The sequence below is a fragment of the Meles meles genome, chromosome 5 (assembly GCF_922984935.1).
Source record: "Meles meles chromosome 5, mMelMel3.1 paternal haplotype, whole genome shotgun sequence".
Taxonomy (NCBI): domain Eukaryota; kingdom Metazoa; phylum Chordata; class Mammalia; order Carnivora; family Mustelidae; genus Meles; species Meles meles.
This window is the reverse complement of record NC_060070.1, coordinates 153,740,910-153,764,962: the sequence shown is the minus strand read 5'-3', so window position 1 is coordinate 153,764,962 and position 24,053 is coordinate 153,740,910. Positions and strand designations below refer to the sequence as shown.

At 48.5% G+C, this 24,053-nt stretch overlaps 4 non-coding genes across 4 annotated transcripts; 3 read left to right on the top strand and 1 right to left on the bottom strand.

Annotated features, from left to right (window-relative positions):
- The first annotated feature begins 1,176 nt into the window (after positions 1–1,176).
- Positions 1,177–1,248, top strand: TRNAA-AGC. Its single transcript has one exon. It is a non-coding gene; the product is annotated as a tRNA-Ala (tRNA).
- A 6,020-nt stretch (positions 1,249–7,268) lies between these two features.
- Positions 7,269–7,342, top strand: TRNAT-CGU. The gene has a single exon. It is a non-coding gene; the product is annotated as a tRNA-Thr (tRNA).
- Positions 7,343–17,998: 10,656 nt separating this feature from the next.
- On the bottom strand, positions 17,999–18,070 carry TRNAA-CGC. Its single transcript has one exon. It is a non-coding gene; the product is annotated as a tRNA-Ala (tRNA).
- A 4,891-nt stretch (positions 18,071–22,961) lies between these two features.
- On the top strand, positions 22,962–23,033 carry TRNAA-UGC. Its single transcript has one exon. It is a non-coding gene; the product is annotated as a tRNA-Ala (tRNA).
- The last annotated feature ends 1,020 nt before the right edge of the window (positions 23,034–24,053 follow it).

Here is a 24,053-nt window from a genome sequence, read left to right as displayed (position 1 = left end):
GTTTCTCTCAAGATACCAGACTATTATCAGAAACCATATTCCTTGCAAATCGACTTGGAAGGCTGAGACAGCGTTGCTGTTTTTCTCCCGTTTCCCTTTTGATGCTGACAAAAACCTGACGTCCTCCGCGGGACCGGCTTGCGTGTCAGCCACCAGAGGGTCGCATACCTGCCACTGAAACAATCGCGGGCAAGAAGAAAGGGTCGGGCCCTAATTATTTCAGACAACTCAAGATTTGCGCAAACCGTGTGGGGCGCCATCCCTGCCGCTGAACCACACTTTAGGCTCCGTCGGCCAGGTGCAAGGAGGACGTGTGCTGGAGCCCTGGGGTCTCCTCGGAGGTCTCCCCCCAATCCCCCCGGTGCAGCAGCCCCAAGCCACACGCACGTCGGCGCCCCTGCGAGCCGCAGCCTCAGCTCCCCCTCCTTTGTCCCTGACATCCCCTCCATCCTTGCAGACTGGCTCACAGGTCGCCGGGCTCGGGCCTTGCATCCTCCGAGCACGCCCCCGGGGAGGAAGGGGCCACTCCTTCTGCAGCGCATGAGGCATCGGGGAGGCAGACGTTTCAGCTCCGCCTCGAAAGTACCGCGTTTCTCCCTTCTTTGCATCGGAGCGGGGTCTGAGGATTTAGTCTCTAGATTTGGCTGGCATTTTTGCATAAAATGGGGTCATAGGCCGCAGGCAGCAGTCCAGCATCTCTCCCCTTCAGCCCTCCCAGCTGTTCGCGGTCCAAGGTTACTTTGTAACAATCTCTGCCCCGGCTCGCAGTTATCTAAGTAAGAGAGGGCGCCCGGCGGCGTCCGGAGCCCGGGAACGAGGTGCAGGAATGCGGGGACTCGGGGTACTCTGGTGTCTTCCTTAGTTAAAGACAGTCGTTGGGAACGCGTTTTCTCTTCCCTGGAAGCATCCTTCCTTTGGCCCACAGACCTTTTGGAAAAGAAGAGAAGAGCGCTCGAAGGGTGTTTCTCGGCGGGATCCCCACCCGGCGCGTCCTCCGCGTCCCGGAGCCGGCGGTTGCGGGTTGGTCCGGGCGCCTTCCGGGGGCACTTCTCTAGGGAAGAGTGGAAATTCCAGTTTTCCGTCACCGAGAACAGGACAGGTTCGTTTGAGACGTGGAAGGGGGTAAACTGGCTCTATTTCATGAAGACAGTTTAGAAAAGGTTGGTTTTGTGAAGTGGGGATGTAGCTCAGTGGTAGAGCGCATGCTTAGCATGCATGAGGTCCCGGGTTCGATCCCCAGCATCTCCATTCCTTTTCTCCCCGGCGGGGAAGTCGCTTTCTTCTTCCGGCCGCAGCCTGTTCCCGCAGGCTCCGAAAGGTCGTCGTCTTGCTCCCGAGCGCTCGCGGTCGGCTGGGGCCTCGCCGCTGGCGCCCTGCGCGCACCCGCGCCAGCAACCCCTGCCTGTGCTCGCGCCCCGGGCGGATCGCGAGCGGCTTCGCTCCCTCCCGCGTCCGGGAAAAACGCACTTGGCGTTCACTCGCGGCAGCCCTGAGCTGGGAGGTTTGGGGACGAGTTCCTGTCTTCGCTTAGCTTCCGGGCCGGGGCGCAGGGCAGCGAGCCCGCCCGGGCTTTCCCCGGCTGGGGCTCAGCTCGAGCGAGGAGGGTTGCTTCCGCGGACGCGCCGGGTGGATCAGCCCCTCCCCCAGCCCCCTCCCCCTTCCCGATCGTGACCTTCACCCCGAGGTCCCGCCGGCGCGGCGCAGCAGGCACGCTTGGCCGGGAGTGAGCTCTCCGCTGGGTTCGCGGGCAAGGCAGGGAGAGCTGGTTAGCGAAGTGTGGACTCCCTCTCTCCCCATCCGCCTCCCTCCCGCTCCTCCCATCCCTCCCTCCCTCGCTCTCCCTTCCTCGCTCCCCATCGCTCTCCCTCCATCTCTCCCGACCTCTCTTCTTCTACACATCTCCCTCCCCGCGGAGGGAGGCGGTGGGAGCTGGTTTGCTAAGCGCAGACTCCCTCTCTCCCCAGCCCTCTCCCTCTCCCCCCCTCCCTCCCTTCCCGCCTCCCCGTCATCCCTAGTTTGCAAAGCTGGTCATTGGGAAGAAGGTAGATCACTTAATAATTCAGGGCCTTCTGGTACAGAAGGGGTATACCCTAAATCCTGCTCCCCCAGATTTAAATTTGGAGGTATCTCTCAGTGAACTGAGAGACCTAAACTTACAGGTTTCCTGAAATAAAATTATCTCCAGAAAAGGGGAGATGATACCAGTAACTTGGGGCTAAGTCTTCATAAGGGAGGACTTATTTTAATGTATCATGTGATTCTGGTTCCCTGAGAGAAAATTAATAGTGTTTTTAACAATATTTCAAGAGATGACTATTTTAATTAGATAAAGCGAGATCTCATTTTCTGTATTTTTTCTGCCCAAAGAATATTACGAGGAGCGAAGGTAGAAAGAAAAGGGGCTATTTTCTAAGAACATAGAAATAAGCAGAGCCGACATCAGGGGAGAATTCTCCTTGCTGATCATGATTCCCTAGCACTGAAGAAAAGGCTAAAGACTTCTTTTATTTAGCAACAGTGAAACTTCTCTGAGCTGACACTGAGTTTGGCTGCATTTAGTAGTTTGCACAAAGACTTGTAGCTAGAGAAAATTAGAGGTGAACCTAGGTCATTCTGTGAAAATATACACCTTATTCTTTTCACTTCAAGGAGAATGAGGCATAGCAGACCTATATTGTAGTATGGGGCAATCCTCATACCGTTTAATTTTAAATTGTGACCACTGATTTCTTGGTGATTTACAATAAAATATGTCCAGGTACGTAGCTAGCATAGAAGGCTAAAGTGTCTCTTCTTTCTTGTCTGTATTGGGTCTTCAGGTATAAAGAGAGGACAAACCAGATCAGAATGAAGAAGCCAATCAAGCTCTCACAAAGACATTTACATATGACCAGAGTCCATTCCAAGCCCTGGGATCTCAGCAAAATGCAGCAAATCTGGGAGAGTTCAAACCGGCATGGAAAGAAATCTGGCATACTTCGCCAGAATCTCTGAAACTTGAAGGAAGTTGCCACCTCTGGTCGCCTGAAATGAACAGCCTACTGATGGGAAGACTTTGGGGACTAAGGCGCTCTCCCCTACAACAGTGTGAAAGGTGAGTGAGAAACTAGGGGGATGGTTATACCTTATACATTGAATGTGTTAATGGAAAAAATGTTCCTAAGTATCTTAATGGTCTGCTCAAAGCATCAAAGGAAGCCTCAGGCTTTCTGTGACCACAGAAAAGGAATATTGTTTGTGAGGGGGCATTTACCAGCTGTAGCTTCAACCTGTGTGTCGCTGGATTATTGAATCAGCGAAGTTTCTAAGTTCTCTAGGTCATTTTGGGGCCTGATGAGGAAAGAGTGATGTTGAGAATTGGGGTAAGGGTTAGGGGTCTGGGAGTTCCCTGAGCCCTCGGTTTGTGCTGGTCTCCTGGGGGTTACAGCGGGTGTTTTTCTCTCAGCAGCTGAGCATCTTCTCACTTTGTGAGCTAGTCAGGTTTCTCTAGAGAAACATAGTAGCAGTAGTGTGTGTGTGTAAAGAGACACATAGAGAAAGGGAGAGATCTATTTTAAGAAGTTGGCTCAGACAACAGTCTGAAATTTGCAGGGCAGGCTGGCAAGTCTGGCAAGGGGTGGTATTGTAGTCTTGAATCCAGAGGCAATCTGGAAGCAGAATTTCTTCTTCTTTGGGGGAACTCTGGTATTCTCTTAAGGCCTTCCACTGATTAGATAAAACCTACCCACGTTATGGAGGGTCATCTGCTTCACTCAAAGTCTGCTGATTTAAATGTTAATCACATCTAATCAAAATACCTTTGCAGCAACAACTAGACTGGTTTTTGACCAAAAAACTGGGCAGAGAGCTAGCCGAGTTGACACGTAAAATTTAACTGTCACACTTTGTTCTGAGATCCTGCAATTCTCTTGTGTAAATTTTTATCCAACAAAAACTGCCGGTTCTCTAGGAAAGCAATGACCCCCGCATTTATGAAGATGTAAGAATCACTTTAAGGAGGAACAGAATGTGTTCCAGGGAAATTTCCAGTATCATTACCAGTGGACGCATTTTGTTTTGTCAGTTAACATTGTAGCCACTTAAGGACAAAGACTGTTGCTCTTTCCTTTGTGATTTCCCTCAGGCATTTAATTCAGAGCTTTGAAAGTCGAGAAATTCTAGCAACGTCTGATGAGTGGATGAGACTCTATTGTCTGTGGGGCAAATGGGCTCATACTTGGAGTTTTGCAAGCGCACTGGACTCTCGCTTTACTTCTGCATTATCTTCTGCTGTGGTAATGTGAGCGTTTATGCCAAACACTTTCTTTCACTAAAATTAAAGTTCATGATGAGATATTTAAAGTATAAATACAGAGAATACAACAGACCTCATAAACCCATTATCCAAATCTTTCTAAGAAAATAATTTACCCCTCAGTTTTCATTTCTCTTCCTCTCTCCATGTGTACCCTTCTAGGATGCGTTTTTTTTTTTAAGATTTTATTTATTTAACAGAGAGAGATCACAAGTAGGCAGAGAGGCAGGCAGAGAGAGGGGAGGAAGCAGGCTCCCTGCCGAGCAGAGAGCCTAATGCGGGGCTCGAAGGCAGCGGCTTAATCCACTGAGCCACCCAGGTGCCCTCTAGGGTGCATTTTAATCTTTTACCACATGTGTGTATATCTATAAAAATTTTACACTGTTTATCTGTCCCACTGCCCGTATTTATTACGTTCTTTTTGTTCACTGTTTCCTACTTCATACAAATTCCCTGTGACCAAAGGAGACACAGCGCATTAAACTTTAGTTGTTGTTAGGTAATCAGTTGAAGAACACATATGTCCAATATCTGCTTCCCCAGCACTGCCACAAAGGACGTCACTGTACATGACTGATCAGACATGCACGTGTGCTTCCCTCCCCCCCTCCCCCCCCAGCCACCTCCTTGTCTCCCTCCTCACCTCCTTGCCTCCCTTCTTTCCTTCCTGCCTTCACTTTTTTACTCTCCCATTCTTTTTGCCTTTGAACTTTAGTTTTTGTTCAGCTTTTTACCTAGGGTATAGAATCCTTTCACATGTTTCTCCCATCACCCTCTGTTCACTAGTTCCCTTTTGAAATAAATTTATTTCAGTTAAGTTTGGGGCAAAACGTAGGGGAAAAAACTTACTTCTTCAGAGGCTGATGCCTAGGATGGTCTTAACCAAATAAGGCAAACTACGAGGCTTCAAGAATGGGAGTGTGGCATCTCTCAGTTCTGGAGACTACAGACCCAAGGTCAGGGGCCAGGCAGGATGTTTCTTCAGCTCCATGCCCCCCCCCGCCTCCCCCCCATAAACTTCGGTAACTCACCCGCAGTCTGTGACGTTCTTTGGCCTGTAGCTTCATCGCCGAGATGCCTGCCTTCACGTTCACGTGTGTGTGTCTGTCTGTCTCCAAATGCCCCCTTTTCCAAGGACATGAGTATATGTAGATACATAGTGTATATGTCTAATTTATCAGAGAGGCCCACCCTACTCCAGGATGACTCGGTCTTAACTGCTTACATCCCAGGGGTTAGGATGTCAACATACGAATGTTTAGGAGGACAGAATTCAATTGATAACACCTGTCAGCTTTATTATGTTGACTCACCCTATTCTCAACAGAGGAGATGGTCATGAGAAATCACTGCAATTACGAAAAACCGTGTTCCCGTATCCACACTCAGGCCCTCATTTCGCTGTTTTGGGTCTCATGTGAATCAAGCGGTTTTACCTCAGATTGCCCCCGGGTCTCCTGTTGTTTGCTGTGCCAGACTCTCACAAGTCTATTTCTGGGAGGTCCTCACTGGAATGGGTTCCACGGGCTCTGCCTTCCACACCTCCCTACTCTTGGGCCATGGTCAGATTGATTTCATTACAGCTTGACACAGATTCCTATTTTGGTTAAACACTTGGAACTAACTTCAAAGTATTAAAGATGTTTTCAAGTGCTGCTTGGTACTTAGCTATTTGCCTGGAACTGTTAGCTCTCAGTAGAACACAGTAGGCTCTCAAGACCGCGGCTCATGTTGGGCAGCGGTTCACTGTACATGTTGGCACCTCAGCCGCACTTTTGTGACAGAAACTTACTCAGTCCTTATCTCAAACAGTGCGGCCAATTAGAATTCAGAAACTCCGTGATCCCTGGTTCACTATGGTTTGGGCGTGCTGTTTTCACACTCGGTAAATACACAGTAAATGGAGTAGTAGTGTCGACCTAGTCCCTAGTCACAGAAGTTTGCTAACATAAATTAAAATTTTTTAAAAGTGGCCATCCCGGTTTGCAAGAAACTAAGCTTCTCTTCACTGCAAGGCATTCTGGGTGGACGGAAAAAAGCGCCAGAACATTGGCTCAAGGAAGGAGTTAAAAAAGACGGCGATTCCAAGGCCTCGGCATCCCAGAGCTCCTTCTGGCTTTGCTTGGGTCAACACCACATTTCTCCGTATTGTACTGTAACCGGGCAGCGGGAACCGGGTGGACGGTGAGCTCACGGCCCGCCCTGTGACCCCTTGTTCTGATCAAAGGCAGAAAACCAGGGTGCGATCCCTGAAGAATGAAAGCTTCGGGTAGGGACTGGCCAGTCAGGTGACTGTATTTAGCTCTCCAAGTTGAGGCTCCCCGGGGAAAATGCAGGAGAGCGGCCTGTGCAAACAGCAACAGGAAGAGTGGAGAGCCAGGCATCTGCTCGGCCGCCGCCGCGAGCCGTGCGTCCACCTGCGCACCGTCGTCACCCCGTGGGACCAGGAGCCGGGGGCGGAAGCACCGGGTGGGTCAGTGACCCCGGCGCGAGCCGCCTTCTGGGGCTGCCGCCGCTGCGTCCTCAGGCCAAGCCTTCTGGAAGGCGCTAGGAGTCGGGGCGCTGGGGTTGGCTCTGGATTTCAGGGCACAGGTGCGCGCTCCTGCAGCAGCCCGAAGCGCCGTCCCGGGGACACGCGGGAAGCACGGCTTGCGCTAGAGTCGCCGCCGCCAGCGCGCGCGTCGCAGAGCCGTGTGGTCTCCCCGGCGGAAGCCCGGCCCTGCGCACGACGCCGGGCGCGGCTCCTCCCTTTCCCGTTCCGCGGGGGGCGCAGGCGGTTCCCCGGGCCGAGAGCGCGCGCATGCGTGCTGCCCTGCACGCCGACCTCGGGCTCCCGCGCCCCCTCCGCGCGCCTCCGGCTCCGGCCGGGCTGCCCACGCCTAAGGACTCGCGCGGACGCGCACGAGGGAGGCGCGGCCGTGCGCCTAATCGAGGACACAGTGATCAGAAAAGCACCTGAGCGGCCCGCGTGGCTGGCTCCGTGGCTTAGTTGGCTAAAGCGCCTGTCTCGTAAACAGGAGATCCTGGGTTCGACTCCCAGCGGGGCCTTTGCAGATTGTTTTGTTGTTCTGGCAATTCACATTTTTTTAGTCCAAAACCAGCTTCCATCTCAATGTCGAGGCTCCTGCTTGGGAGCTCTGATCCCTGCAGCTTCTCCGTGCACCTGCATTCTCCGTCACTCTGCCTCTCGGCTGGTGACTTGTATGTTTCCGCTGTGGATTTAACTACTTGGATGCTCAAGATCCATCATAGACAGAATTTCTAAAATAAAACGAAAATTTTAATTCAAGCCATTTAAAAATATATTCTGCTGGTTATCCAAATCCAAGCCGTCTTACTTATTACCTCCTGCATACATAAAAACGGCTATAATTTATTGAACACTGTGTTTCACTTTGTGTATTTTCTCACATACCTTTAAAATCCCTAAGAAATACCCATAAAAGTAAGCATTATTCACGTTTTATGAATGACAAAAGAATCAGAGAGAAGCGAAGTAACTTGCCCAAATCACAGCTAGTAAATAAATAATCAAGCTAGGGTCTTACCTAATATTTCTCAGTTCGAAGTCATGGTCTTGCATTTCAAATAATTTTATTTATAAAATCAAACAGTATCCATATGGTTTAGAATAATGGTTCCTAAAACTGTATGACACATGAACTTATTAGATTATCTGATGAAAATTTGCTTATAACCACCACCAAAAGCAAAAAGCCAACAGACATACAGATAAATTTTGCATATTCTTTCAAGATGTTCACTGACCTGGGAATGCAAACCGGTGCAGCCACTCTGGAACACAGCAGGGAGGTTCCTCAAAAAGTTGAAAATAGAGCTACTCTATGACCCAGCAATTGCACTACTGGGTATTTACCCTAAAGATACAAATGTAGGGATCCAGAGGGACACCTACACCCCAATGTTCATAGCAGCAACATCCACAATAGCCAAATTATGGAAAGAGCCCAGATGTCCATTGACAGATGAGTGGACAAAGAAGATGTGGTATATATATATGTATATATATACAATGGAATATTACTCAGCCATAAAAATGAAATCTTGCCATTTGCAACAACGTGGATGAAACTAGAGGGTATTATGCTACGTGAAATAAGTTAAACAGATAAAGAATTATCATAGGATCTCACTGATATGTGGAATTTAAGAAACAAAACAGAGGGTCATGGGGAAGAGAGGAAAAAAATGAAGCAAGACCAACCCAGAGAGGGAGACAAACCATAAGAGACTTAACTGTAGGAAACAAACTGAGGTTTGCTGGAGGGGAGAGGGGTGGAGGGATGGGGTCACTGGGTGATGGCCATGGGGAGGGTATGTGTTGTAATGAGCACTGGGTATTGTATGAGACTGATGAATCACAGACCTATACCCCTGAAACAAATAATACATTATATGTTAACTAATTGAATTTAAATCTAAAAAAAAAAAAAGATGTTCACTGATCTACATTCTTGGGTGCTCATGAACCACTGAATTAAATCCTTGACTTCCATAAAGTAATAGATTAAATAAAAATTGGTGTTAAGCAAGTATTAATGGGAGATATTTTATTGCTTGATGTTGTTTTTTATAGGATTCTTGATCCCTCTCCTAAGTGGACTTAATTTGGGCCCATGAGAGGCAGACATCTGGTCAGAGTTGTCATGACTCTGGTCCAGCATGCCAGTTTCAAGAAGTTACACTTCTGGCTCCAAGGTCACCGAAATGAGTTCTGGAAGGAGTTCTGCATGCATAAACAGCTCTTGTAGCTGGTCCCAAGAAGTAGATCTACCTTCGTCTCTTAGCTAACAGTTACGAAGTTCATTCATTCATTCCCTCAATATATAAAGAATTATGTATTGTATGCCTACTCCTCCAAAATACGGAACAGTAAGTGCAGCAGTTCTGGTCTCCACCTCAAAGGAGATAAGAGCTTAGTGGGGGAGGAGGAGGAGATGGAATCAATTACATGATCACTAAGAGAAAGAAAATGTCATAGCTATGATAAATGCTACAAAAATAATGACTAAGATTTAGGAGAACATATGCAAGAGATGTCATTTACTCAGGGAATTCACAGAAGGAGACTTGAGTTGGAAAGTAAAGGAAGAATTTTGTAGGAAAGAGAGGTAAAGCATAGAGTCATCCAGGCAGAGGAAACCAGGCAAAGTGCACAGGACCGAAGGAAAGCCAACACAGCTAGAGCAGAGAAGATGCACACAGGCTGGGGCGCCTGGGGGCCTCAGTCGTTAAGTGTCCGCCTTCGGCTCAGCCCCTGATCCCAGGACCCTGGAATCAAGCCCCACATGGAGCCACATTGAGCCCCACATGGAGCCCCCTGCTCAGCGGGGAGTCAGCTTCTCCCTCTCCCATTCCCCCTGCTTGTGTTCCACCTCTCACTGTCTCAGTCCCTGTCCAGTAAGTAAATAAATTCTTAAAAAAAAAAAATGTACACAGGCAGGATGAGAAACGAGGCAGGAAAAGGATCCGGTTAACCCATGAGAGGCTTTTATCTGCCATGTTGGGGTGTTTTAATTTTATACTAAGAGCAACCACAGTGTATGTGAGTCAACATGAACACATAATCATTCTGAAAAATGACTAACCAAGAGAAAAGTGTGAAATTTCAGATTTATTTTCCTAAGTTATTTATTGTTTTCTTTTTGGAAAATAGATTTAAAATTTAAAAAAGATTTTAATGGAGCACCTGGGTTGCTCAGTGTCTGCCTTTGACTCAGGTCATGATCCCAGGGTCCTGGGTTCAAGCCCCGCATCGGGCTCCTTGCTCAACACGAAGCCTACTTCTCCCTCTCCCACTCCCCCTGCTTGTGTTCCCTCTCTCAATGTGTCTGTCTTTGTCAAATAAAATCTTTTTAAAAACAAATAAACAAAAATAATTTTTAAAAAGATTTTAAGCAATATAACAGAGGTGCAGAAAGCATAAATATAAGAAATAAGGGGATTTGGCATCAAGTTTTAAGGAGAAAATTCCCCAGATTGAGAAAGCCTATCTCTATAGCTCCCAGGGAGGTATTGCTTGAAAATGACTCTTTTCCAAGATGTTTTTAGAGTGATCTTTGGCAGAAAAATCAGTAGATAGATCCATTCCTTCTGCTTAATTATAGAGCAGTAAGGAACAATCCTGTTCTCTTTCTCTCTTTGCTTAAATGGGTGAACTCACTGATGTATTCCTGAACATTCATTTGTGCTAATGGTGAGTTCTCTCTGGAAACTTAAACTCTCCATTCTGTTTCTTCTTGGATCTTCCTAAGTATTGATGTAAAAGAATTTAGAGGTTAATATTTCTAAGTTTTTTTCATTTTGCTTTGTTTTTGTTTTTGAGTTCCAGGAGGGTTTATCTAAGGTGCCTTAATGGAGATTTGCCATCTCCTCAAACTCCACCAAAAGTTAAATCAGTTTCTTTTTTTTAAAATTAACATACAGTTTATTATTTGTTTCAGGTCAGTGACTCATCAGTACTACACAATTCACAGCACTCACCATAGCACATACCCTTCCCAGTGTCCATCACCCAGTCACTCCATTTTTCCTACCCCAGTCCTCTTCAGCAACCCTCGGTTTGTTTCCTGACATTAAGAGTCTTTTGTGGCTTGTGTTCCTTTCTGGTTTCATCTTCTTTCATTTTTCACTCCCTAACCCCATGATCCTCTGTCTTGTTTCTCAAATTCCTCTTATCAGTGAGATCATTTGATAATTATCTTTCTCTGATTGATTTAGCTTAGAATAATACCCTCTGGTTCCATCCACGTCGTTGCAAATGGCAAAATTTTGGTTTTTTGATGGCTGCATAGTATTCCATTGTATATACATACCACATCTTCTTTATCCATTCATCTGTTGGTGGACATCTAGGTTCTTTCCATAGTTTGGCTATTGTGGACATTGCTGCTATAAACATTCGGGTGCACATGCCCCTTCGGATCCTACATCTAGGGTAAATACCCAGTAGTGTGATTGCTGAATTGTAGGGTAGCTCTATTTTCAACTTTTTGAGGAAACTCCATGCTGTGTTCCAGAGTGGCTGCACCAGCTTGCATTCCCACCAACAGTGTAGGAGGGTTCCCCTTTCTCTACATCCTCACCAGCATCTGTCATTTCCTGACTTGTTAATTTTAGCCATTCTGACTGGTGTGAAGGTGGGATCTCATTGTGGTTTTGCTTTGTATTTCCCTGATGCCGAGTGATGCGGAGCAATTTTTTGTGTGTCTGTTAGCCATCTGGATGTCTTCTTTGGAGAAATGTCTGTTCATGTCTTCTGCCCATTTCTTGATTGGATTCTTTGTTCTTTGGCATTTGAGTTTGGTAAGTTCTTTACAGATTTTGGGTACTAGAGCTTTTATCTGATATGTTATTTGCAAATATCTTCTCCCAATCTGTTCTCTTTTGGTTTTGTTGACTTTCCTTTGCTGTGCAAGAGCTTTTGATCTTGATGAAGTCCCAGTAGTTCATTTTTGCCCTTGCTTCCCTTGCCTTTGGCAATGTTTCCAGGAAGAAGCTGCTGTGGCTGAGGTGGAAGAGGTTGCTGCCTGTGTTCTCCTCAAGGATTTTGATGGATTCCTTTCTCACATTGAGGTCCTTCATCCATTTGGAGTCTATTTTCGTGTGTGGTGTAAGGAAATGGTCCAGTTTCATTTTTCTGCATGTGGCTGTCCAATTTTCCCAACACCATTTGTTGAAGAGACTGTCTTTTTTCCATTGGACATTCTTTCCTGTTTTGTTGAAGATGAGTTGATCTTAGAGGTGAGGGTCTATTTCGGAATTCTCTCTTCTGCCTACAGTGCCTTTTTAGCAAAAGAAAATCTTTGATTGTGTGTTGAATTCAGCTGTCATTCTCTTTCATCTGTGGGCTTTCTTTTCTTTTTATGACACTGGCATTTTTGAAGAGTACAGACTAGTTATTTTGTAAAATATTCCATAATTTGGCTTAGTCTGCTATCTACTCACAGTGAATTCAGGCTATGTATTTTGGATGGGAATACAAAACAACTGGCAATGTGCTTTTTCAGTGCATCATCTCAGTAGACAAACAATGTCAGTTGTCCCATTACTGGTGATGTTAATTTTGATCATTTGCTTATGATGATGTCTGCCAGGTTTCTTCATAATTCCTTTATTATTATTGTAGTTAATAAGTATCTTGTGAGGAGATACTTTGAGACTATGTAAATATCCTCTTCTCATTCAACATTTAACCTATTTATCACTCATTGATGATCCTTGCCTAAATCAATTACTAATTTAGTGATTTCCAAGTGGCGATTTTCTAAATATCATTCTTTCTGCATTTATCTTTTGACTTTTTATTATAAGAAGAATATCTTTCTTCTTCATTGACTTTTTTTTTTAAGATTTTATTTATTTATTTGACAGAGATAGAGCACAAGTAGGCAGAGCAGCAGGCAGAGGGAGAGGGGGAAGCAGGCTCCCTGCTGAACAGGTGTCCTTATAAGAGATGGATCCCAGGATCCTGAGATGAGTTCCGTGTAGGAAACAGGAAGCGCTTGGAATGTTTTTAAGCGGGAAGGGTATAAAAAGTCAGTGGGTTAGTAGGAAATCAGCAGAAGTGATTGAGAAACAGACTCTAACTCAGGCCTTCAAGTGTAATTCCGGACAGTGTCTGTCGGACCGTGTTCGCGCTGTCCCGGATCTAAGACATAGCGTGCTGACCAGCAATCTGCAAGGAGCCCGCAGGACCGCTGCGGGGTGCCCGGCGCGCCGCGTCCCTGCGGTCTGGGGGACGCGGGGGTGAGCTTGGCAGATTGCTTGCTCCAGCTCCGCTGTTACTTTCTCATCTTTACAGAGGGAGTCGGCCGAGCTGGCACGCTGGGGTTAAAGCAGAGCCGGAGCTCAGCCACAATACCTGGCTGGCTGAAAGGTAAAGGCGGAGGCCCCTGGGGGCCGGGTAAGGTTTCGGAGGAGGGGGGCCTTTGGAATGCTGCGGGGAGTTGCCCACAGGAGCCTTCTTAGCCGGAACAGCTGCCCCGGCATTGCCCCTAGGCTGTGCTCAGCAGAACTCTTAGAACTCGCTGTTTCCTGTAAGCACATCCTCCTAGTTCCAACGAGACCCCTAATCACACATCCTCGCTGAGAAAGTGATAAGGATTTGTGACTCTCCGGAAGGACCGGTAAAAGCGGGAGCAAAGAAGAGCTGCGGGTCTAGGTCTCTGAGCGTGGACCCCCTGCCTTCTCGTCTCTTTCCCAGCAGTCGGGAGTCCTCTTGCATCCAGCTGTCTGGGCAGGGGAGTGCTGACCGTTCCGGCGCTGCTGCAGGAAGCTCGTGGCCACAGTCTTGCTTGCCCAACAGGGAATTGCCAGCATCCGCAGGGTAATACCCTGTTTTGTAAATCTCACAGCAGAGCGCCTAGTAAATGTTTGAATACCCTTTGTATCAAGATCCTTAGATAAAGGGGCTCTGGGAAACATACTTGCAGCTTTCCAAGCCCTCGTGCAGAATGTCAGCCAGAAGAAAGTGGGAACGGATGCTGACTCCCAGTACGTGCCCAAGAACGGATAGCTCTTACCCTGGCATGTGAAGAGAGTGGAAACAATAACATGGGTTATTTTTTAGAAATTGCTTCCTGGGGGCTCGAGCCCCACATCCTTGCGGAGCAGGGAGCCCGCTTCTCCCTCTCCCTCTGCTTGTGTTTCCTCTCTTGCTGCGTGTCTGTCAAATCAAGAGAAAATTGCCTCCTGGATAGCGTCTAGAATTGCATCAGCTTTCTTGGGCTGCCATAACAAAGAAGATCATCCCTCAGAAGGGATGTCTGAAACAACAGAAATGTGTTTTCTCACCACAATTCTTGAGCACTGTAGTCTGCGGTCAGTCTGGGCTGGGTCATTGCTAAGGTTTGTCTCCTTGGCTCGTGGATGGCCAACCTCTTCCACTGTCTGCGTATGGTCTTTCCTTAGGGCGTCGTGTGGTCATCTCTTATAAGGACACCAGTTACATTGGATGAAGGCCTACCCTCATGAGCTAACTTTAACCTAATTACATCTTTAAAGAGCCTATTTCTAAGGACAGTCACACTCTGAAGTACTGGAGATTAGGGCTGCAACATTTGAATTTTGGAGGGACACAATTTAGCCCATAACAAGGATTAAGCACATTTGGAATTTTCTTCAAGTTTTTTTCATTTGTTCATTCACTGTTTTATTTACCCTTCCGACCCTCCCTCCTTCCTTCCTCAAACTTTCAATAGGGATTTGAGCCAAAATGTCCAATAATTCCAGTAAAATATTAGCAAACCAGAAAGGTAGAGTTATGTTTCAGTGCACAACTTAAGAAAGCGTCAATGACTGAGTGAAACATCCCTTGGAGTTTCTGTGATATTGTGAATCATAAGAAATACATATTCGATCCTCATCCCTATTCCTGGCACAGAGTTCCTAAAACCCTTTAAAAAATCTTTTGTTTCTTTTATCTTTTTTTCCCCTAAATATTTGTTTTGTGTGTGTGTGTGTGTGTGTTGTTTTTTTTTTTTAGAAAGTTAGTGTGAATGCAGAGCCCAACACAGGGCTTGATCCCATGACCCTAAGATCATGATGACTGGAACTGAAATGAGTTGGATGCTTAACTGACTGACCCACCCAGGCACCACCCCCTTATAAATTTTTAAGTTTATAAGAGCACCAGGAGCATCTTTTGGTCTAATGAGGTGGCTCTGGATGGCTCGTGGATGGGGCCTTGTCACCAGAAAGACTAAGTTTAGTTAGAAGCTTGGGATTTTCTGCAGCGCTGCCTCCTACCTCCCATTCTCCAGACAGGACAGAGGGGCTGGAAATTGAGTTCATAATCATACCTACACGAGGAAGCCTCCATAAAATCCTCAAAATGTGGGGTTTGGGGGTTTCCAGGCTGATGAACTTGTAGGGCGACACCCAAACTCTACAGGGACAGAAGCTCCCGTGCTCAGGATTCTCCCGGACCCGTGCTCACCCCGTGTATCTCATCTGGCTGTTCATCTTTGTCCTTTACCATGCCTTAAACTGGTCAGTGTGTTTCCCCGAGTTCTGTGAGCTAATAACCAGGAGAGCATGGAAACCTGTGCTTTGTAGCCAGGTCAGACAAGCTGTGGGTAGCCTGGGACCCACATTTTTTGCACCTGGCTTCTGCATAGGAGACAGTCTCATGGGACTGAGCCCTTGTGGAATCTAACACTATCTCCAGGTAGTGTCAGGATTGAGCTAAACTGTAGGACACCCACTGGTGTCACAGAATTACTTCATATGGGAAAACCCCACCCACACCTGGTGTCAGAAGTGTGGTTGTCGTGTAAGAGCAGAGGAGAAGCCCAGGAGGGGACTAATGTGTTCCCTGCAGTTCCTGGTGGGCAAGATAGAGTCAAACACTGGCTACAGAACTCCTGTTGCAGCGCAGGGAGCCTGACAGACTCAGAGAAAGAATATCTGTGCACCTGAGGTTTGAGACTTCTTCCTGTCTTCCTCCCTCCCTCCCTCCCTCCCTCCCTCCCTCCTTCCTTCCCTCCCCTCCCTCCCTCCCTCCCTCCTTCCTTCCTTCCCTCCCCTCCCTCCCTCCCTCCCTCCTTCCCTCCCCTCCCTCCCTCTCTCTCTCTCGGCCTTTCCTTCCTTCCTTCCTTCCTTCCATCTGTCTGTCTTTAACTAGAGATATAAACTTATTAATATAATTTGTCTGAATTCAAAACAAGTGCTCATTGGTAAATGAGGGTTTCAGACAAGATATTAACATCTCTTCAAAATACTGTTAAAAGAAATGGCACGTGCAGCTGGTTTTAGATGGAAACAGCATGTGGCACACACACCCCGTTATGGGTGTCATCGTGGGTTAGCGTCATCATCAATCAAGGCTGCCTTATACAAGTTCTACCTTTGTCCCAGTTGTTGGGTATATAAAGAATAAATTTGCTTATTTTTGAATTGATTTCCTTTAGAAATTGATTTATACAATTTTCTTACTTAGGTTTAGTAACAACTTTCATCATACTTAGCATATGTAAATATACTTAAAAGTTGAGTTTATCCCTGGCTAATCAGTTTCTCACAAGGTTCACTTAAATTTGATCCAGGCAAGTGAATCATTTTTTTATTTATGTAGGGTTTTTTGGGGTGTGTGTGTGTGTGTGTGTGTGTTTGTGTGTGTCTTTAGTAGGATTTCCCTATAGAAAGTTCAAGAACCTTATTATTTAGTTTATTATGCTAGTCACCATAAAGTACATCATTAGTTTTGATGCAGTGTTCAGTGATTCGTTAGTTGTATGTAACACCCAGGGCTCATCACCACAGGTGCTCTCCTGAATACCCATCCCCCAGCTCCCCATCCCCTCACCCACCTCCCCTCTGAAACCCTGTTTGTTTCTCCCAGTCCATAGGCTCTAATGGTTGTCTCCCCTCTGATTTCTCCCCCTTCCTGTTCCCCTCCCTTCCCCTGTGGTTTTCTGTGTTTAACATATGAGCGAAACCATATGATAATTGTCTTTCTCTTTGGCTTACTTCACTTAGCATAATCCCTAGAGTTCTGGAACTTTCCTTTCAATTTTATTGAGAGACCAATTTCTGTTTCTTAACCTCCAAGTACCTCTTTTTGGCTTCTGTATTAAAAAATTAAAGTTGCTCAATCTTAACACATAAAAGATGAACTTCATCTTTGCTCAGGCAAGGGGGGAAATGCAAGTAGAAGTATAGACTTTGACCAAACAAAGGGGCAGAGTTGTTCCAGAATTTGGGGGTAGGGGGTGGGCAAGAAGTTTAACTTTTTGATTTAATATAATTTGGTTCAGTTTAATTGAAGCAGTGTTTTGTAGAATCAACGCAAAGCAGGGCTGTGAGTAAATTGGTGGCATCCTGTTTTCTTAAAACTACAGAGTTATGAGCAATTTTAAAAGATGTTCCTGAATCCTTACTGTAACTCTGGAAAGTGGTTGGAAGTGGAGTCTGAGATTCTGTGTCAGACCATAGCCAAGTTTTGTCAACGTCTCGGTCACTTGAGCCACATCACTTAGGTAACTGGGATACTCTGTTCCTATGATATGATGTCCAAGAACAAACTTTCTCAGCCTATGTTTTTAGAGAACACTTGCTTAGCTTGTGTCCATGAGGACAACTGTTAAGAGCAGTTTTGTGTAGTTTACAAAAAGAACCAAGGAGAAGCTAGTAACCCCCTCCCTCTCTGCCTAGATTTCTAGTCGGCTCCCTCTTCCCTCTCATACCTGAAGACAATTTCTCCTAGCTACACTCTAGCTTCCAGCAGCCAGCTAATTAGGAATTAGTCATGCTCTTACCATTTATGCCAGGAGGGCACTTTCTGTTCAGCTGTTGACTCCAAATACGAAGTCTTCTAAAATAGAAGGAATGAGAAAAAGTGTTTTTAAATATTTTAAAAAGAATGTAGAAGCGCCGTGACTTGGTCACAGAATGGTTGAAAAAGCACAGTTGCAGGAGTAGAAACACACCAGTCCACGGTCTCTGCCTAATCTCTCTTATCTCTCCTCCAAGGGAGGGTAGAGCACCAGTCTGAGTATCCCAGGCAGGGGAAGCACAATGTGTTGTTTTTTCCAGCAGCATATTTGACTTTATAACTGGAATGAAATCTGATTTACTTGTTGAAAGTTTAAATTGCTTAGAAATAACAAAAGTGCTAAAAATCAAGTACATCTGGTTCAAGATGCAGCATTTCAAAAAGGCACACAGTAGACAGCAACAGACTGGAGATGCCAGGGATTGAACCTGGGGCCTCATACATGCGAAGCATGTGCTCTACCACTGAGCTACATCCCCAGAGCTGCAGGGATTATGTGGTAAAAAATTTTTAAGAATACACATCAACTTTTCCCTAAAATATATTTTGTTATACTTTGATGTGCAAGAATAATGTGGATTTTATAGGTCTCGAATGTCAGAAAGAAGGTGTTTGTAAACCAATATCACTAAAGACTTTAGAGTCCTTTGAGTCATTTGAAATAAGCCCAGGCCCAGGTCAGGGGGCGGGGGGGGGGGGGGGGGGGGGGGGGGGGGAGAACTGGGCTTTATCGTAGCAACTACCGTGCATATAAGTCATTCAGATCAGCAGCCTCTCTGACAGGCCGGCATCAGAAAAAATAGACCCGTGGGTGGCCACAGCAAAGCCCTGGAAAAAGGAACCATGTGTAGCACAAAATCCAGCGGTAGGCAGGAGCCACTCCAGCAGGTAGAGGACTGGGCTAGCCTCTCCTTGCAAGATGCATTCTGACTCAGGTTCCAGGCATGGCCTTGTCCACAATCTCAGCCTGGCCAAAGAAGGAAGAGCCTACTCCCTAGACTGGGTAGTAAACCTGTATCCTGTGGAATAAAAAGTGTAAGAAAAATGCTGAAGGTTCAGATATAAATCCAGGTTTTTACAGTTTAGAAACAGGTTTTAGCATCAGGCACTGGTTCTCCAAGTGTGGTCTTTGATCCACCCAGCATCAGCATCACCTGGGATCCTGCTAAAAATAGATTCTCAGGCCCCGCTGTGGTGGGGACTGGGACGCGGGGTCCAGCTATCTGTGTTCCGATAGGACCGGCCACGCTGCGGAAGTAAGAGTCAGGGACCGCTGGTGTAGGCCAGCACATGACTACATTATTTTCTAGCAATAGTACCGGACTAAGGTGTTTCCAATGTTTAAAGATAAAATCATTTAACAGATTACGTCTGAATTTTTCTAAATATATTTTTTAAAGATTTTATTTATTTATTTTCAAGACAGAGAGAGACATCACAAGTAGGCAGAGAGGCAGGCAGAGAGGCAGGCAGAGAGAGGGGGAAGCAGGCTCCCCGCTGAGCAGAGAGCCCAATGTGGGGCTCCATCCCAGGACTCTGAGATCATGACCTGAGCTGAAGGCAGAGGCTTAACCCACTGAGCCACCCAGGTGCCCCTGAATTTTTCTAAATATTTAAGTGCGTGAGGGAAATCTAATTTTTGAGTTTAATTTTTAAGTGTACTGTGAAAATAGGATATGGATATTTAAAATGTTAGTTTTAAAAACTTAATCGTACACGAACGCAGCAAGAGCAGCAGATACAGCTCTCGATATCCAAACGCCCTTGAACATTAGATGTTCTATCCACGAGCCATTCGAAAAGGAAGATAAAGATGAGTAAAAACAGATTAAGAAGAGCAAATCCCCGAAATAAAGCACATCTGCAGCTTCCGATCCTGCAGCTGGACACAGCTGGACGCGCTGAGGACCCCGAGCGTGGGGGGCGCGAGATGGGGAGGGAGGAGGGACCGCCGGGCTAGGACTTCACTCCGCAACCATCCGGCCCTAGGAGCAGCTCGCACAGGGGCACAGGTCTACGGAGGTTTGGAAACAATCACAAAAGTTCCTCATTCGTGGGGAACAGAGTTGCAACCCCGATTCCCATCACGAACGGGATTCAGGGCAGCAAAGACTAGTTGGACGGTGTGTCCGTGGGCGGAGCGTCCGGCGGCTCCTAGACCCCGCGGGGCTCAGACCCGGCAGGCGGATTCTCTTAAGAAGTTGGTAACTCGGACGGTTCGGGGATCGCGGCAGAGGCTTGTTCCTTACCTCGGGCCGCCGGAGCGCCCGCCCCACCCCTGAGAACGGCCCCGTGGCGCTGGTCACGCCCTGGAAACGAGCTTCGGAGCGCATGCGGCTCCGCCGGCTCCCGGCGCCGCAGGTCTGCGCGGGTGGTTGCGGGCCCTTCGCGCGCCCGCCGCCCTCCTACACGCGGCGGCCCGTGTCCCGGGCTCCTGCTCCAGCACCCGGCCTTCGCGACGCTTAAAATGTCACCGACGCAACTGCGTTCCGGGTTCTCGGAAGCCGCAGGTACGCGCGAACCGGCTCCTCAGCTCCGGGCTCCCTGGCAAGGGGGTTTCCTCTGCAGACAGACAGGGACCCCAGACAGGAACGACAGCGGCGACGACGCTCGCCGCCTCGGCCATTCGCACCGCCGTCGGGAGATTTTAGTTCGGGAACGAATGCAGCGATCTGAGTAGGAAAGGACGCATGGTCACCGTCCCCATGAGGCATCCTTAGCTGTGCAGGCGGCGTCTCAGAGACGAGCCTGTGCCCCAGAACGAACCAGGTGAGGACTCCCACTGGCAGGTGCAAGGGGAGGGGCCACGCGCGGCAGTTGGCTCGGGGTCAGAGGGGCCCTACGGACGGAGGCGCGGGGAGAACGTTCCGCACCTCCGCAGACGTCTGCACGGCCCCAGAGGCGGCCTCAGCCCCGGGGCTCCAGAGGGATCCTCCCGGCCGGATGGCGGCGAGGGGTCCCGCCCTCAAACGCCAGCCCAAACCTCGCTGGTTGGGATCAACGCTCGCAACACTTCCCAAGCCCAGCCGCTGCCCCACACTTGAGCCCAGAGACCTCGAGCCCGCGACCCCGAGAGACCGTGCAGACTGGCCGGCGACTTGCTGCAAGGACCAGGCGGGGATGGGGACTGAGGAGGGGGGAGAACCAAGGAGGGAGGCGGTGGCTCCACAGACGAAAGAGTGCACGCCCAAGGCTCACCCCGTGTCTGCAGGTGCCCTTCCCATCGCCGGAGTCTCCCAGCTCCGGCGTTCCTTCACTCCCTGGTGTCTGTGATGTGTGCTCTGCCCTGACCGGAGAGAGAGGAGGGAACTGGGACGAGGGCGAAGTGGCAGCCGGGCGGGCCGGGGCCCACCCTCCCAGCGGAGCGCACCCCGCCGGCTCAGGAGCGCACATCCCACGCGAGCCTGCCAGTCTGCTTGCTGCCCTGGGGCGACTGCCCTCTGGGCCAACGCGGGACCCGGCACGTTCACTCCGCAACGCACAGGCCTTCGCGGTAGACGGGGACCGATATCCTCGTGGTCACCGGGACCAGTAGGTGACCAGCGCGTCCTTCGGCCATCGCCGGGGGCTGGCGCGCCGGGTCAGGCCCGCGGGGCTCCCCTCCGGCGGGTCGGTTTTGCGAGGCGGGGGAGGTGGCAAGTGGTGAGTGGGCCCGGCCCCCCCCCCCCCCCCGCAGGGAGCTGAAGCCGCGCGGGGACTGCCGTCGAGAGAGCGCGGGGCCGCTGTGAGCTTGTACCGACCTCACGGGGCAGCGAGTAGGGTGATGGGAGGTTTGCGCCCCTTGATCCAGGCGTGCTTGCCCCTACTCACAGGGGGGCTTTCGGTGAAACATCACCTTCGCCAGTCCTCAGGAGGATGAAACCAGTGGCTTTGTTGCCTGTTTGTAGACATTATATTTAGTTTCATGTCTCCCTGACTTGGTCCCAAGTGTCTCCCCTTAGCGTTGGCCTTTTGTTGTCCTGTTGGGTGTGATGAAGTTCTAGAACCTAGGTGAGGTTCCGTGGGGTGAGGTCCGGAGCCGATGACCAAGAAAGAATTCTTGAGACATCTTTGGTGCAAAGTGGTGGTTTATGAAAGCGCGGGGACAGGACCCGTGGGCAGAAAGAGCTGCTGCCCCGGGATGTGGGGGTGGTGATTATATACACAGGGGTTGGGTAGGTGAGGACAAAGGGGGTGTTCAAAAGGGCTGTGGGGGTAAAGAAGACTGTCAGGATATTGAAGGCCTGGTTACTCTCAAGCCAAGGCCGTTTTTCCTCTAATGAGGCACTAACATGAGGACTATTGGGAGTTTCCTGGTGGAATGTCACATTCCTGTTATCAAGCATCCCTGTTAGTGAGATTTGGGTTTAGAAGAAATTTAACTTTTTTTACATTTCCTTCTGCCTCAGTCTCCTTCAGTTTTTATGGAGGGGAGGGCGACATTAGGGCTTGAGGAACTGAGTTATGTGCCTCTGGAAATTGGGCTATTGGAAAGGTAAGTTCTTTGTTGTGAATCTCAAGGACATTTGTAAACCAAGGGAGACTCCTGCCTTGCAGGATTGTGATCTCTGCAAGTTAACTGTTTGTTTTTCTTTTAGGGCAGCCAGGGGTGCCTGAGGAATGTCACACTTATTACGGAGGGGAGCGGGTGGAGAAGGGGTGCAAGGTGCCAGCTTTTGCTTTGTCCTCAGCCAGTCTCCTGCTCCCTCATCAGGCGTCTACGGTCTGGACCGCCTCCCGGCTGTGCAGGGCCGGGGGAGTCTTCGGGACTGTCGCTGTGCTGGGCATTTCTGCGGGGGCGCAGGGCTTCAGAGGCCCGGGGCGCCGCTGGCCGGGCAGCAGAGCCTGGCTCGTCCCAGCCGGAGGAGCGGCCTCCGCGGGGAGGGAAAGCCGGCGAGGCCACGGACTCCAGCCTGAGGGAAGGCGAGAAACTGAGGCAGAGCGAGGCACGCGTTGAAGCTGTTCATGTGTTTCTCAGCCCGGCTGCCCCGACAGCCCTCGTTGCAAGATTCCCTGCGCAGTCTTAGCGGAGCCGAGCGGAGCGCGCCGGCCACGTACCCTAGCGGCTCTTTCCTGAGCGGCTGCTGCGGCCGGCTCTGTGCTGCCGGCGTGGGCCGGGGCGAGGCGGGTCGCAGGCGCAGCCTCCGCGCTCTAAAATCAGCCCAGTCGAGAATGAAGCAAATGCGATCCAGTAGCATAAATCTGCAAATATAAACTGCGCTAAACGACGTTGGAAGGAGGTATTATTCGTATGCATTTGTTCAGTTGGCTGACTGATCGTCTTCCTGTGAATGCGGACCGAAGAAACCCGCGGAATCCCAGTCGCAGGCCTCGCCAGTAAGGCAGACCCACTGGTCGACAATTGAGGGGGAAAAGGAGCAACTTTGTCGTGGGGATGTAGCTCAGTGGTAGAGCGCATGCTTTGCATGTATGAGGCCCCGGGTTCGATCCCCGGCATCTCCACTTTCACAAGGCCAGACCAGGCAGGAGTCCTGGTTTACTTCTTATTTAACCCTTCGCAGGCCTTTCTTCAATTATTAAAGTTACTGACAGAGAGGAATTTTCTTCCAGCCAAAGGTCTTACTGGGCTCAGAATTAAATTGTGGCTAAGGGAGTTTTATTACCTGTGCACAGAGGACTAATAATGAAACTGAGACCTATTCTGGACAAAGGAAATAAATTTGTGAGGACTTGACAGGACGAAGAAGATAGATGCTTGGGAACTTTAATTAATAAGAGATTTTCAGTGGAATTTGGGCTGAAGTAGATTAGTAATAAAGTAACAAGGTTTATTTCTACAGCTGTCTCAATTTTAAATTTCCTATCTCTGGTGATAAGGATGTCTTTTACTTTTACCACAAGGAGGGTCCCTTGAATAGGGGAGATTTGTTTCCTGCTTTCAGGGAGGACAGAGGAGGGTGTGATGTCCTTGTACCTGCTGTTTCCGGAGTAGCTTCCATTCAAAATACTTACCATGCCATTGTGGGACAGACTGCCCTGGGCCCCTACAGTACTTAAATAAATAAGCCATTGGGGACATATAAAGTTAGGCATAGTACATTACTGGGAAGTTTAAATATTGCCAAATTCCTCCACTTAATTGAAAGTATAAACCTAATATATAACAATCATGTAAATACTTTAGAGCATGGAATACTACTCAGCTGTCAAAATGAACTCTTGCCATTTGCAACCACATGGATGGAACTCCAGGGTATTATGCTGAGTGAAATCAGTCAATCAGAGAAAGACAATTATCATATGATCTGACTCATATGGAATTTAAGAAGCAAAACAGGATCATGGGGGAAGAGAGGAAGAAATAAAACAAAATGAAACCAGAGAGAGACGAACTGCAAGAGACTCTTAATCATAGGAAGCAAACTGAGGGCTGCTGGCGGCGGGGGTAATTGGGTGATGCACGTTAAGGAGGTCACATGATGTGAGGGGGGGGAGTGGGGTGGGGGGGTGGGGGGGGGAGTG